The following is a 16,273-nucleotide window of genomic DNA, read 5'->3' on the forward strand; positions in this document are numbered from 1 at the left end:
ACACACGCTAAAGATTGTTTTGTACCTGCTGTTAACCTGGTTTGGCCTCTGATAATTTTTTTTCAGCTCGTATAGAAAGAGGCACTGAAGCTTCACAGTTTGTAATTTCTTCCAGGCAGGCCACTTATCTACTTATGCACACCATAAAACAGTAACTAAAGAATTTAAGGAAGTGAGTTGGAAAAATGTCTCACCTAAAGGTTGAAAGTCATATTGTGCCTTTGATTATGTAGAATTTGAATTGCATACAGTTGTTCAGTGGGTGTCTGAAATTATTTCACTAGGGCCCAGGAGGTCCAAGATAAGACTGCCACCCTGAAGTAGCTACCAGAGAATGACCACCAGTCCCTGAGTTGCACTGGTGAGTGGTACATGATCAATCTGAAGTTCCCTCATATAAAGACTTTAGTGAAGTCTCTGAGGCAGCCCGACACTATCTGCATCAATTTTTTGCAGACTTGACTTTTAACGATACTCTGAAATGACGTGGCAAGCCACTCAGTTCAAGGGCAAGTAAGGATGGGCAACACATTCTAGTCTTGTCAGCTGCACCCACATCCCATGAAGGAATAAAGGATTCCCTTTGAACAGAAATACTGAACATTTTGTTTACATGTGCAGGCATTCAAATTTGCTCTCAAAAAATTAAGTGCTGAGTGTAACAGTTTTACTACATTTTAAAACAGTGAGATCGCTAAAATAAGCTTTATTAGCCTTCTGCTGCCATCACAGCTACAATCTCACCATATCCCACAGCCTCTTTTGTTTAGTTACTTTGTCTTCCTAGGACAGTAACTCCAGCAGGATCAATATTATCACTCAAGTCCCATCTGCTTATCAAATAAAGATCTCAGAGGATACTGTAAAGTTTAGCTGTGAATTAACCCATTTAAAAGTATTCCTGCTCTGATGTTAACCCAGTAACAGAAGAATTTTATCCAATATTATCAAATCACTGCAGAGGAGCAATAAGCAATGTTTATAAGGAGTTAACTCAATTTAGTTATATACTTTGCTTAAAATGGTAACATATCATTGAGTTTGTCAACTTAATGCAGTAAAATAACCTGAACATATTACTCTTTAAATGTTGTATTCAGGTAGGCCATTTAAAACACCAGGTGAAAATTCAGGTCTGGGTAGCAGTGTGGAGGAATGGCCATGAGATTGATGCTGAGAATCAGAGAACTGAATTATTCAGAATCATGTACAGAAAAGAACTAATGTTCTCTAGTCTTGAACATTGTTCATGAAAAGACTTTGAACATTGCAAATAGCAAGTTGAGTCCTGCAGATAAATAAAACAAATGCATGCTAGGAAGAGCCTCCTTCATTATGGGCAAATATTTGAGATTCACCCTGGGTCCGTTTGGATGATGTGATGGAATGCAAGGCATTTTGTTCTTGATGGTATATGCCCTGTGTTATTTGTTTTATTTTGGGAGCTCAGTGAGCTGAAATTGCTCATTTATTGCTAATTGACGTTGAAAAGTAATTTCAAGATTTTACCCCATTCTTCCGGAGCCAATAAAATAAAACTTGTGCAAATCCACTCCACTGTCCAACCTGAAAAGGGCAATTATGCTAATGTGAACCTTTAATTTTTCATCTGAAACATAGGGTAAAGCATCCCTCAGAAAGCAACATTTATTTTTAACATACATGATTCCGCTATAGCTAATACAAATTAACATTGTACTTCATAGATCAGAACAGTCAACTAAATTGCTAACTGAATATTTAAGGTTTCTATGAAAATTGAAGGCTTCAGGTGATATTTCTGATATTCAATAGTTTTCTACACATTGTCATTCAGGTTGGAGTTGACATTTACATTTAAAACCAATTCTATGCTCTGTAGAATTTAGTGATGGTGGTGACAATGACTGACTGAAATGAAATCTGCAGAGTGGAATACAAGGAGTAGAGAAAAAGTTGCAATATATATCAGCTTTGATATATACATATTAGAATAATAAATATGAAAGATGTCATTCTCCATCTGTAATTTCTGATTGACATTTTCATTGAAATTCTCATGTAAATTAATTTAAAACATTGTGGCAACTTGTGAATTTGTAATCTTTTTGTAGCTTCTGTGACAATTAATGCCAAATGTGTGGGCTGTTGTAAGCTGTGATGCTATATCTTTTGGGAACCGAACAGAAACTGCTTGGACTAATTTATTTTGTATTCCAAGCAGTCATCAAATCGTTCTGCTCTCTCCAACATAGGTCCCAAAGGTAATAGGGCAATGCACAAATTCACACACATTGCCTCATGTGGTAATGTTTTAGATTGCACAGGAGTTTTGTACCTGCTTTGATTCTACACTCCTGCATGCAAAGAGCTTCTTAACATTGCGCAGACGACTAGAACTTTCAGCTGTTTCAGTGACATATATCCCTTCAGTGATGAATTTTCCCTTCTGATGACAGTCCTTTCGTCCATCTTAGTAAGGGGATTAAATTACAACTTCCATGATGCGGACAGAAAAATATCTTAGCAGCATTAGAAACAACACTGAAAGACAATCAAGTCACAGAAGAAACCCAGCAAACCATCAGACATATAGTAGCACCATCATTAAGCAGGGAAAAGGAAGGAAACACACTCAATACACAAGAAAGAAAAGCACTAGAAAGACTAAAACAAAAACAAAAGCATTGTTATCCTATCTGTGGACAAAGGATGCTTGACAGTCTTGTTGAATCAAAGAGACTTATTGAGAAAGTGAAAGCATATACTTATCAACAAGTGGCAATAGACTTGACCCCAAAACTAGAGAACAGAATCACAGCCCGACTCAAAAATCTTCAGCATTGTTATCCTACTTGTGGACAAAGGACGCTTGACAGTCATTTGAAATCAAAGAGACTACATTAAGAAAACAAATGCACAACTTGCAGATACCAACATTTACCAACAAGTGGTGATAGACCCGACCCTGCAACTAGAGAACCGAATCACAGCCCTACTCAAAAATCTGGAGAAATAAATAAGACCGAATTCCAAAAAATGAAACCAGATGGATCCAACACACCACGCTTCTCCAGATTACCCAAAATCCACAAACCAGCAGCCCCCCTCAGACCCATAGTCTCACTACCTGAAACATCACTTACAGATTGGCCAAGGAGCTACACCAAAGACTAAAACACTTAGTCGGAGATTCACGCCACTCCATCCACTCCACCCAAGAATTCCTGAGGATCATCAAAGACACCAAGATAGAAGAGGATAAAATAATGGTCTCCTTTGATGTAACAGCCCTGTTCACATCCATCAACATCAAACCAAAGACACATATACCGAACACTACCAACTTCATCAGCAAGGACAATTTCATCAAGCAAATGGACCTATGCCTTACCACACACTTCACCTTCAACAACAAAATCTACAGACAAACCAATGGAATACCCTTGGGATCTCCAATATCAAGGTACTTAGCAGAGGCAGTAAATCAGAGACTCAAACAAACAGCTCTGCTAACCATCCAACCCAAATTTTGGGTCTGCTACATGGATGACACCTTTGTCATCACTATATGAAACAAATTAGAGGAAACCTTCAAAACCATCAATAATCCCCTTAATGGCATGAAATTCACTAAAGAGGTGCAAAAGAATAACAAACTGCCACTCTAGATGTTGCAGTAGAGTGAACAGCCATTGGGGAACTTCAAACCAGCATCTACAGGAAAATAACACATACAGATCAAATATTGAACTACAGAACCAACATCCACAAATGAAGCTGCATTTGAACATTATTTCAATGAGCCACTATACACTGCAGCACAGAGGAATGACGAAGAGCAGAGGAAAATCACCTATATAGTGTTTCACGAAGAACGGGTACCCAATGAACACAGTCCTCCAACGTCCCAGCAACAAACCCAAACAAGCAGACAAAACACGTCCAGGAACCCTAGCCACTCTCCCCTACATCAAAGACATCTTGGAAATGACTGCCAGACTACTCAGACCCCGTGGCATCATGGTAGCCCACAAACCCATCAACACACTAAAACAGCAGCTAATGTACTTGAAAGGCCCTATACAGACAATAAGCAAAACTAATGTCATTTACAAAATACCTTGCAAGAACTGTAACAAACACTACTTTGGACAAACAGGCAGAAAACTAGCCAGCAGGATACATGAACATCAACTAGCCACGAAAAGATATGACCAACTCTCACTAGTATTCTTACAGATAAGGAAGGATGCCACTTTGACTGGGACAACACATCCATCCTTGGACATGCCGAACAGAGCCATGCACAAGAATTCCTAAAAGCTAGGCATTCCCACTGGAACTCCATCAACAAACACATTGACTTGGATCCTATTTACCACCTCCTGAGAAGAAAGAACAGGAAATGACATCACCACAGGAAATGACATCACCAACCCAAGGAATCCAAACACATAAATAGAAAGTGGGCTACACCACCAGTGCTTCATCCAGAAGCTCACTGAAGATGTTACCTAGTACAGTGATGAAAACGAACCTTCCAGCTCAGCGAGCAAACCTACGTCTGTTCCTTTCATTGTTGGCCTGCAGAAGCCAAGCATAGGAAAAAAATCAATGCAGCATTTCTCATTTCATATTCTAGTTTAATCAGTGTACTCTTAACTCTTTTGATACTGTTAGTGCAGATACTGTTAATCAAAATACAATTAACAATGGGGTAGGATCAGACCTAACTCAGGACATAGTTACAAAAAGGTAATGCTGTGGATGCTGAAAATATGAAATAAAAGCAGAAAATGCTCAAAGTACTCAGCAGTTGAGGCAGTATCTGTGGGAAGAGAAACAGAACTAAGAGGCTGAATCTTACCAGAAATCAGCTAAATGTCATTCTTGTTGTGTTTCATGCAAGCTATTCCTAATATGCCCGAACCTCTACCTGTTGTCTGTGATGGTAATGCATAAAGCTATAAAAGCAGATACTACTCCTAGAGCCAGTATCCTCTATTTTAGCTGTCAAGACCTGAGAAAAAAAAGCAACCAGCCATGAAAGCAAGCTTTTTTTTGGAGGCTGTGGTTTCATTTAAAATATTTTAATTGTCACTCTTGTGATGAAGCTGCTCCTTTAACAAGGTTATGCTGTCCTTGGCAGCTTTTTTCAGAGAGGTCATAAATGGCACAGACTCTGAAAAGTCTGGCGGTTTTAGACCAAGTTGATTATAGCTAACAGATACTGCCTCAGGCAGAAAGCTTTCAAGTTTTAAATAAAACACTTTTACATTGACAAAGGTGTGGTCAGTTCTCCCAGTTCAGTTTTTCTCTAGTTTTTTTAGCAGCAATGTGAAGAAAGGCTGCTGGACCCACAGAACAGATCCAGGCTGGTACTATCTTTCTGACTTCTATCCTGTGCTTGATTTTACCTTTTGTACCTCGACGTATTTATGGGGATTGTTGCAAGTATTTGGAACAGCATCATTAAGTTAGGAGAGTCTGTTGAGTTTTTGGATGGGATAAGTAGTTGGTATTCTGTTTTCTGTTCTTTGTGTTTCATTCAGTGATCTTGTAAATAAGTTCTGTTTTGTTTAAAACTAAACAGCTTGACCAGCTGATTCTCTCCTGGAATATCCATGTTACACTTACTTAAAACAATTAGCAAAGTTAGGATCTTGGCTACCTTCTTGAAATGTTTTGAGGGGAGTCTGGCCTTGTCCATAACACTCTGCTCCCCAGTGTATGGGTTAGCTCCCTGCCTTTGACGTACCCAGTTTGTTAATTGCATATATATTTAATGGTATGTATGTGACGGAAATTGTTGAAAATTCAACTTGTTCTCCTAATGGCATTCTCAATATGAAACTGCAGTTGTTTATTAATGTGTAACTCTAAATAAGTACATGTAAAAATTATTCAATTCTATCCTTCACCAACTGCTTTTGTGAGGTTGAACATTATTAAACCTAGGAGTAGGTTGTTTCGATTCTAGATGATGGACAAATCAAATCCCAGAATGAAACCTGGTTTGAAAAGTCATATTTATAATTCTTACAGTTGGTTAATGTGATGGCTAGGCATTGAAACATATTCTCTGAAAGGCTGCAGATGTACTTTAAATTAGAGCATATATTTCTTTAACAAAGCAATACAAAAAAGCTCTACAGTATATCTAAGAGAGTTTGAAAGACAGCAAATCAAAGTTTCAACCTATTTTCCAATACTACCCTCTTGCGGATATTCAATTCCAGAGAAATATCGTGCCTATCCCATAAAGTCTTATCACCATACAGACCACTTGATCCGACTTGTTCATGCTGACCAAATTTCCAAACCTAAATTAGTCCCACTTGCTTGCATTTTTCTTCTAAATCATTCCTATTCATTTACCTGTATAAAATGTCTTTTAAATGTTATACCTGCATCTATCACTTCCTTTAACAGTTCATTCCACATACAAACCACCCTCTGTAAAACAAATTGCCATTCAGGTCTCTTTTAAATCTTTCACCTTAAAAATGTGCCCTCTGGTTTTGAATTGCCACACCCTAGAGAAATGCCTTTGCTATTCACTTTAGCTATGCCCATCATGATTTTATAAACTTCTATAAGGTCACCCCTCAACCTCCTATGCTCCAATGAAAAAAAGTCCCAGCCTATCTAGCCTCTCATTACAACTCAAACCTTCAATCCGGGCATCAGCCTGATAAATCTTTCCTGAGCCCTGTCCAATTTAATAATATCCTTCCGATAGCAAGGGTGAACAGAACTGTATACAATACTCCAAACGTGATCTCACCAAAGTCCTGTACAACTCCAACATGACAACCCAACTCCTATACGCACTAGTCTGGGAAATGAACAAAAGCATGCCAAATGCCTTTTTAACCACTCTGTCTACCCGTGACACAACTTTCAAAGAACTATGTACTTGAACCCCTTGGTCTCCCTATTCGACAATACTACCCAGGGCCCTACCATTAACAGTATAAGCCCAGCCTTTATTTGTTTTACCTTAATTCAATACTGTGCATTTACCCAAATTAAATCATCACTCCTCAGTCCATTGACCCAACTGATCAAAATCCCTTTGTAATCTTAGATAACCTTTTTCACTGGCAACTATACTATCAATTTTGGTGTCATCCACAAAGTTACTAACATTGCCTCCTAAACTCTCAGACAAATCATCTATATAAATGATAAATAGCAGTGGACCCAGCTCTCTCCCCTGTGGAACACCACTGGCCCCAGGTCTCCAGTTTGAATAAAACCCTCCACCACTTCTGTCTCCAAACATCAAGCCAATTTTGTACCCATTTGGCAAGCTCTCCCTGAATCCCAGGTGATCTAACTTTACTAACCAGTCTACAATGCAGAGCCTTATCAAAGGCTTCACTAAAGTTCATGTAGACAACATCTACTGCTCTGCCTTCATCAATTCTTTTGGTTGCATCCTCAAAAAAACTCAATCAAGTTTGTGAGACATGATTTTCCTCACGCAAAGCCATGCTGATTATTCCTAATCTGTCCTTGCCTCTTCAAGTGCATGTAAACCTTATCTTTCAGAATCCACATCAACAACTTATCCACTACCAATATCAACACTTTCAATTTATACTTAAATGACTCTTCCCAGTTTCACTTCCTCTCATTGCTAAAGTCAGTTTTATAATTCATTTCTAAGTCTGCAGACATGACCCTTTCACAATTCTGATGATCTAAACTTTCTCAATTCTAATAATTTGAAGATTTCTACACAGCTTGATGCACCAGGAATGAATAACATCTCAGCTAGAATGGCTGGTTCCACTGAACTAAAACTTGAATCTCCTGCTAGGAGAAAACTATTCTCCTTTCTGAACTGAGTTCCTAATTCATCTAAACTGGTAGGAGAAAAATTGTATTCCTTCTAAAGTGAAGTCAGAAGCTAAAATTAATGACCTCTGGTCTGCTGTAAAAATCAGCAGAATGGGCTTTCCATTCATTAACATCACTAGTATCTTGCTAGACCACTGGCCTGAAGCCACAAAACTTCTTGATCTTTCAAATAAAACTTCATAGAACTGACTACAGTCTCTATTTTAAAATCCAAATCCCAAATGATAATTCTGAGTATTATGCACCTTTTATCAAAATATAGATTGGGAAAAGGTTTAAAACTTTAATTATCCTAATATATGAACTCATTTATTGTTGAATTTTCAACATTAGTTCATAGACTTTTATCAAATCTGGAAAATGCTTTTGATCATTTTTAAGAAATTAATGGTAAATGGTTAACTTGTCTCATGGAGACGTATAGAATATGAGGTCATTTATTATTTGATCAGCATTGTTGGCAAGTTGAATGTTCCTTTCTGCTGCTTCTGATGATAAACTATACAGTAGATTAGATGTGCCACATCTACTTTAATAGATATGGATTTTATTATCAGTGCAGAGTACAATTTAATTAGTATTTTGAAAATATGTGGTGTTGGAAGAGTTTTGTTTGTATCCAACTAACGAATACAGAGCAAGATGGCTATTCAAATGGCCAAGAACATAACATGTGCAAAGAAGCTGAATGAATTTCATCATTTCCAATTTTAATTTTTTTTTTCTACACTTTTAGTGAAGTTGTTCATGGGAACTTAATTTACTTGCTAAAATAGTGGGCAAATTGGATTTCAGCTAATTTTAACTTCAGGTTTCTGACCAGCTGAAAGTCAGAATTAGGTGACTCCTCAAGAGGGTTTGTTGTTCAGGCAGGGCAAACATCATTACAAAAAAAGTGTAGGCCTCTCTTGCCCAGACATCAGCTTTCTCCATTGTGAAACTCTTCTCTACCACACTTACTCACGCCTTGATATATGGCCACAGGATAATTCAGTTTTCTAAACAGCCAGTCACCACATTCTATCCACTGCTCACTGATTTGCGAGCGTAGTCAGCTAACAAACATGTAATAACTCCTGGTGGTTAATATCAATGTGGCCACATAGTATTGTATGTGGTTGGGAAATTAATTAGACCCTCCCTCTTTCACTGCACTAATATACTAAGATGGCAGTAAAAGACCTTCTGAGTAATTACTATCAGAGGCCTGTCATTTCGACTGAAGTCTTAGGTTAGTGAATCAAAATGAAGCTGTCAATCTCTAGGCTATAAGATGAGTTAGAATATTGCAAACAATTTCCTTAGAGAAATGTTACATTATTATGAACAGTTATGTATCCTTAATCTGCTAGGTTTAGCTTTAAACGCTAATGAACTTACAAACAGGAGAATTGGCTCTTATACATGTGGCTAGAAAACTGGTGCAGGAAGGAACAAGGGCATCAGATTTCTGAGGCATTGAGACTAGTTCTGAGACGGGGGCAGGGTTCAAGACTGATAAATTCTGTCTTGGCAGGACTGGGGCTAATATTGTCGCAATGAGATTTGCTTCTGCAACTGTGGAATGTTTAAACTAAATTAGCAGGGAGAGGGAGTTCACATTCAGTGGAAGTAAAACTGGTAGGCTAAAGTAGTAGGATAGTAAGTGAAAATAGAAAATAGATGAAGTGATAAGAAAGCATTCAAATGTAGCAAAGTGTTAAAAAGGATGAATTAAAGGCATTCTATTTGAATACATGTAGTATTCATAAAAAAAGATTGATGATTTGAATGCACATATTGACGTAATTGGATGGATATGTCATTACAGAGATTTAGCCACAGGGTGACCAAGACTAGGAACTGACTATCTAAGGATACTCTGCATTAAAGAGGGATAGACCAATAGGAAAATGAAGTAGGATAGTACTCCAACTAAGGGATAATGCTAATACATTAGAAAAAAAGGATCTTTGATCAAAGAAGCAAGATATAGAACCAATTCAGGTTAAGCTGAGAAACAGCAAAGTGAAGCAAACATTGCTAGGATTGATTTATTGAACATCAAACTATAGTAATAATGTTGGGCACAAAAATAGTCAGAAAATAAGAAAAGCATGTAGCATGAGTATTTCATTAATAATGAACATTCCGAAACTACAATGGTCTTAAATCTGAGAAATTGCTCAAGAAAATCTTTATTTTCAATCTGCTCATACATGTTTCTTAATATAGGTAAATTCTTTATTTCAATTTGTTAATTACATTGGGTGTTTTCATTCATTTTCAATGGTTGTCTTCCAAATGCTTTGGATCTTTCATCTTCCTAGTCATGTTGTTGAAAGACTGTTATTTACTGAGCATTACTATCATCACTAGTACTGATCATTCTTATTTTGAAGATGAAAAATAGAAACGTTGCACTTGAACTTGTGTCAGCTCATCACCTGGCAAAGTCAAATCAGCTCTTTGACTGTTGTGCCGTTAATGAAATATTTACAAGCTCAAGTGGGTTGTCCTGCTCATTCTTGTTCTGGATTAGTGGTGCTGGAAGAGCACGGCAGTTCAGGCTGCATCCGAAGAGCAGTAAAATTGACATTTCGGGCAAAAACCCTTCATCAGGAATAAAGGCAGAGAGCCTGAAAGGTGGAGAGATAAGCTAGAGGAGGGTGGGGGTGGGGAGAAAGTAGCATAGAGTACAATAGGTGAGTGGGGGAGGGGATGAAGGTGATAGCTCGGCGGGGGGGGAGGGTGGAGTGGATGGGTAGAAAAGAAGATAGGCAGGTAGGAAAAGTCATGGGGACAATGCTGAGCTGGAAGTTTGGAACTGGGGTGAGGTGGGGGAAGGGGAAATGAGGAAACTGTTGAAGTCTACATTGATGCCCTGGGGTTGAAGTGTTCTGAGGCAGAAGATGAAGCGTTCTACCTCCAAACGCCTGGTGGTGAGGGAGCAGCGGTGAAGGAGGCCCAGGACCTCCATGTCCTAGGCAGAGTGGGAGGGGGAGTTGAAATGTTGGGCCATGGGGCGGTGTGGTTGATTGGTGCGGGTGTCCCAGAGCTGTCCCTAAAGCGCTCTGCTAGGAGGCATCCAGTCTCCCCAATGTAGAGGAGACCGCATTGGGAACAATGGATACAATAAATGATATTGGTGGATGTACAGGTAAAACTTTGATGGATGTGGAAGGCTCCTTTAAGGCCTTGGATGGAGGTGAGGGAGGAGGTGTGGGCACAGGTTTTGCAATTCCTGCAATGGCAGGGAAAGGTGCCTCCTCCCTCACCTCCATCCATCAAAGTTTTACCTGCACATCCACCAATATCATTTATTGTATCCGTTGCTCCCAATGCGGTCTCCTCTGCATTGGGGAGACTGGACGCCTCCAAGCAGAACGCTTTAGAGAACATCTCCGGGACACCCGCACCAATCAACCACACCGCCCTGTGGGCCAACATTTCAACTCCCCCTCCCACTCTGCTGAGGACATGGTGGTCCTGGGCCTCTTCACCACCACTCCCTCACCACCAGACGCCTGGAGGAAGAATGCTTCATCTTCTGCCTTGGAACACTTCAACCCCAGGGCATCAATGTGGACTTCAACAGTTTCCTAATTTCCTCTTCCCCCACCACACCCCAGTTCCAATCTTCCAGCTCAGCACTGTCCCCATGACTTGTCCTACCTGCCTATCTTCTGTTCCACCTATCCACTCCACCCTCACCCTGCCGAGCTAGCACCTCCATCCCCTCCCCCACTCACCTATTGTACTCTATGCTACTTTCTCCCCACCCCCACCCTCCTCTAGCTTATCTCTCCACCCTTCAGGCTCTCTGCCTGTATTCCTGATGAAGGGATTTTGCCTGAAATGTCGATTTTACTGCTCCTCAGTTGCTGCCTGAACTGCTGTGCTCTTCCAGCACCACCAATCCAGAATCTGGTTTCCAGCATCTGCAGTCATTGTTTTTACCCTGCTCATTCTTGTCCCTATCATTTGGTTCCTCTGGTAAACTTTATTTTTCTTTCTACTTCTAAAGGTTTCTCGGTGATAATAGGAATTGAGAACATTTCCATAACTCCTGTAAAGTATTTGATCTCCTTTCCATCAACCAGATGAGACAATTCTCTTCTGGCACCAATAAATCTTTTGCTTTCTGTTCAGATTGGAGTCTAGGAAGTGTTATGAAATCGTCTGCTAGTTGCTCCTTTATTTGTTGATTATCAACAGTTTGTTTCTGAACCAGATGTTTTCTTGAAACTACTAATTTCCTTCTGCTACCCACCACCCTTTGAATGTAAAGATTTATCCTCATGTCCTCTCTACTGTTTCTACCAATCACTTTAAGCCTTTGGTAATTGATGCCTCCACTAGAGAAAACAGCTTTTGCCTATAGACTCTATTCAAGCTCCCCCCACCCACATTATTTTGTACACCTCTGACAACATTATTGTAAATCTCCTCTGTAATCTCTCCAGAGAAGCTAAGCCTTTCCTGTAATGTGCTGACCATAATTCATATACAAACCTCCAACTACGGCCAACCAATATTTCACATAATTCCAACATTAGCTTCCAGCTTTTGTGTTCAAAGTCTCGTTCAATGAAGGAACGCATCACATTTCCTTCTTTACCACCTTCTCTATCTGTTCTGCACTCTTCAGGAACTTATGGATATGCATCGAGATTCTGAAACTACCGTATTAGAACTCTTGCCTGTTAATATTCTACTTATTTCTGCTTTCAGAGCATCATCCCCATTCCTAACAAAACCTTAATAAATCTTTGCACTAACATCTTGGGTTGCATTACGATTGTCCCAAACTTATCACTATCATTCATTTTTTCTATCTTCTTTCATTAAAATTGGAATTCTAAATGTCCTAATTGATGATTTTATTGGCTTAAATCTACTCAATGATTGTTCTGGTACTGTGGCCTTCATGCAAATGTGCTGACCCTAATTCTGTCTACCGTAACCATGCCTCATGGGGCTGACTCATGAAGATGATGAGATTTGTTTTGAAGAATCTATTCTCCCAGCCTGAATTTAGCAAATCAATTTAAAGGTTTTCCCCTTTCTCGCAATAAATTCTAACTTTATCCATGGAGTTCCTAAACACACCCACAGATCTTTCTTTTGTGAAAACTCTGTCACTTATCAATTTGTCTAGGTTTTACACTCCTCCTTGTGCACTCTTTTTTCTTGGGGACCACTTACCAGCACTGAGGTGAAGGATTTCTTCTGGAATGCTGTTTATGCCCTGTTGTTGTTTCCATAAGTTCTCCTGATTGCTTATCTGTTTGCACACTTTCACGTGCTGACATGCATTTGAAATGTACTTAAAGAAGTTAAATCACTTTTCTGCTAATTTTTTTTTTCTCCTGTGTTAAATATGTCATATTGTAGGTTGCAGTGCCAACACTATGACTTGTAGTTGGTGGAAAATTGTTGCTAACAATTCTTCTTTCTCTGATGAGTTCACGTGACTATCTATTTAGTGGTACAGGATAAGCCACTCTCGAGTCTTGATGAGAAGGAACATTTTTCTTACACTGCAAGGTTATTACATGACAAGCACTAAACTCCAAAGATGAGGTGAGAGACATCAATCTGTACTCAGCCAAGTGTGCATCAAAGAGTTTAGCAATACTGGAATCAGTGGTTATCAGGGTTAAGCTCTCCTTGAATACGAGTCATACCTGGCACATTGAAGATGGTTGTGTTTGTTGGAGGTTGGCCATCTCAACTCCAGGACATCTCTGCAGGATTCCCCCTGGATTGTGTTCTAGGCCCAACCATCTTCGGCTGCCTCATCAATATCCTTACCTGCATTATAAGGCCAGAAGTGGGAACGATCACTGATGATTGCACAATGTTCAGTACCATTCATGACTCCTCCACTACTGTAGCAGCCCATATTCAAATGCAACAAGATCTGGACAATATCCAGGCTTGGGCTGATAAGTAGCAAGTAACATTCGTGCCACACAAATACCAGGCAACAACTTTGATATCTTTAATATGAGACAATTTAATCATTGAAGCTTGATTTTTAATAATATTACCATTACTGAATTCACCACTATCAACATCCTTGATGTTACCTTTGGTCAGAAACTCAACTGGACTCATCACATAAACACAGTGAGTGCAAGTGCAGGTCATAGGCTAGGAATACTGCAGTGAGTAATTCCCCTCCTGATTCCCCAGTGTTTGTCCACTATCTACAAAGTACAAGTCAGGAGTATGGTGGAACTCCCCACTTGCTTGGGTGAAAGCAGCCCCAGGAACACTCAAGAAGCTTGATACCATTAGGTCTAAGCAGCCCTCTTGATTGGTGCCACATCCACAAGTATACACTCCCTCCATTACTCAGCAGCAGCACTGTGTACTCTTTACAAGATACAGAGCTGATATTTACTAATAATCCTTAGGCAACACCTTCCAAACCCATGACCACTTCTATGTAGAAGGACATGGGCAGCAAATCCATGGGAGCACCATCACCTGCAAGTTCTTTTCCAAGCCACTCACCATCTTGACTTGGAAATATATTGCTAATCTTTCACTGTTGCTGGATCAAAATCCTGGAATTTCCTCCCTCAGAACATTGTAGGTTGATCAACAGCATGTGGACTGCAGTGGTTCAAGAAAGCAGCTCAACACCACCTTCTCAAGGGCAACTACAGATGGGCAATAAATGCTTGCCCAGTCAGCAATGGTCCCTGAGTGATTAAAAAAAAACAACAAAAAGTCTGAACTACATTGTAATTATGTTTAATTAATCAGACTATTAGGAGCTGAAGATAATATGCCTGCCTCCATTGGGACCTCATATGTTTCTCCTTGGATGTCGACACAATAATTAGATTGGATGAAACTTAATGCAGCTAAAATATGAACTCATTCTGAATCATTACCGTATACAATACCAGCCAGGAAAAGTTCACAGATCATCAGTAACTGTAGAAGAAAATTAAATGAGGAAAAGCAATTTGAGGTTCTACATCATTTGTTTCTTCAGGAATTGAGTGCTACAGCTCAATCTAACTCAGCAAGCGCCTTCACTTCAGAAAGGAAAGAGTCACAGTACTGTACTACCTCTGCAGCACATGTTGTTTTTTAACAGCAAGTTTATGATACTGAGCAGGAGATAATCTGCCATTTGAAGTATATAGCATCTTTTGAATACTTTCATTCTAAATTTGTGACTGGACTTCAGTTAAAGTCAGGGCCAAAGTTTTGTCTTCTGTTTCTTGGATCTATTTGAACACTTAGGAAACTGATTACATGAAGAATGAAACACTCAGTTGTTTTATTATTTTCTCTCTTCTATTTTCCTTCTATTAAAAAATACAGAGATTTGAGCTTAGTTTTATTTCATTGTTATGCACAAGTGGTTAATGCATCACTTTAAATATTATATCTTGCAGAAATGAATGAACGCTATAATTATGTACAGGTGACATAGGAATTTCTACTAAGAGCTGACCTTCTATTTCGTTTGCATTCTGCTCTTCAGCCAAATTTCAGTCATGTGGTGTGTGGGAACAACAATTCAGAGCAACCAAAGCTGTTAATTGTTCAGGCTGGAAAAATGTGACATATTCACTCACATTTTGGCGAAGTGTTTACATGAGTCTTTACATCATGTTGAATGTACAAAAGCACATAGTTCCCTCTTCTGGTATTAGCCCAATCACCAACAATTATCCCAATAATGACTGGAAATTTGTTTGTCCCTTGGGAGAATGTGGCGCATTGTCTGAACACTGCCTGGATCTCCAAGAGTGATGGGCACAACCACAGCACAGTTCGTCCACTTCAATCACAAACTGACAGTGCCTATTCAGACAGCCGCCAGTACAGAGAAAATAATGAGAAAAGATTTTCAAATCAGTTGGCATTAGACTAATTATGTTCAAAGTCAGTGTGAGAAAATGACAATGTCAAGCTACTAAATCTTCACTTAGATTTTTGTAACATTTGAATTGATAAAATTGTAAACATATTCCACTAGGAAGAGACTTAGTAGTAAAAAGGTTGGAAAAGACATTGCATTTTGCAGCACCATTCTTTTTAAAGGCACTACCCAGTCTCTGATTGCTCAAACTAGAATGTGTGGTGAAAGCTAGCTTTAAAATAGATTGTCAGCAGAGAAAGAAGATTATGTTGCCACACAGCCTGGGATGATGGCTTGATGCTGGTATTGACATTTTCTGATCTCTAAGTTCTAACCTTCACACTTTACTGGATGCGATACGATGTACTCATCAATTAAAATGTTAGTGCGGAGCACCCCCAAGATGCCTTCAGCTGCCCCATCAGGAACAGTTTAGTTGCTTTAAAGCATGACTTCCATCCCTATCTTGGGAAGAAGTTCCATCTTGTGGGATTCTGTACTGGACGGTTATGAGGCTCTAGTCAGAACAAACTTGATTAGAGACAAAAC

The sequence above is a fragment of the Hemiscyllium ocellatum genome, chromosome 12 (genome assembly GCF_020745735.1).
Source record: "Hemiscyllium ocellatum isolate sHemOce1 chromosome 12, sHemOce1.pat.X.cur, whole genome shotgun sequence".
NCBI lineage: Eukaryota > Metazoa > Chordata > Chondrichthyes > Orectolobiformes > Hemiscylliidae > Hemiscyllium > Hemiscyllium ocellatum.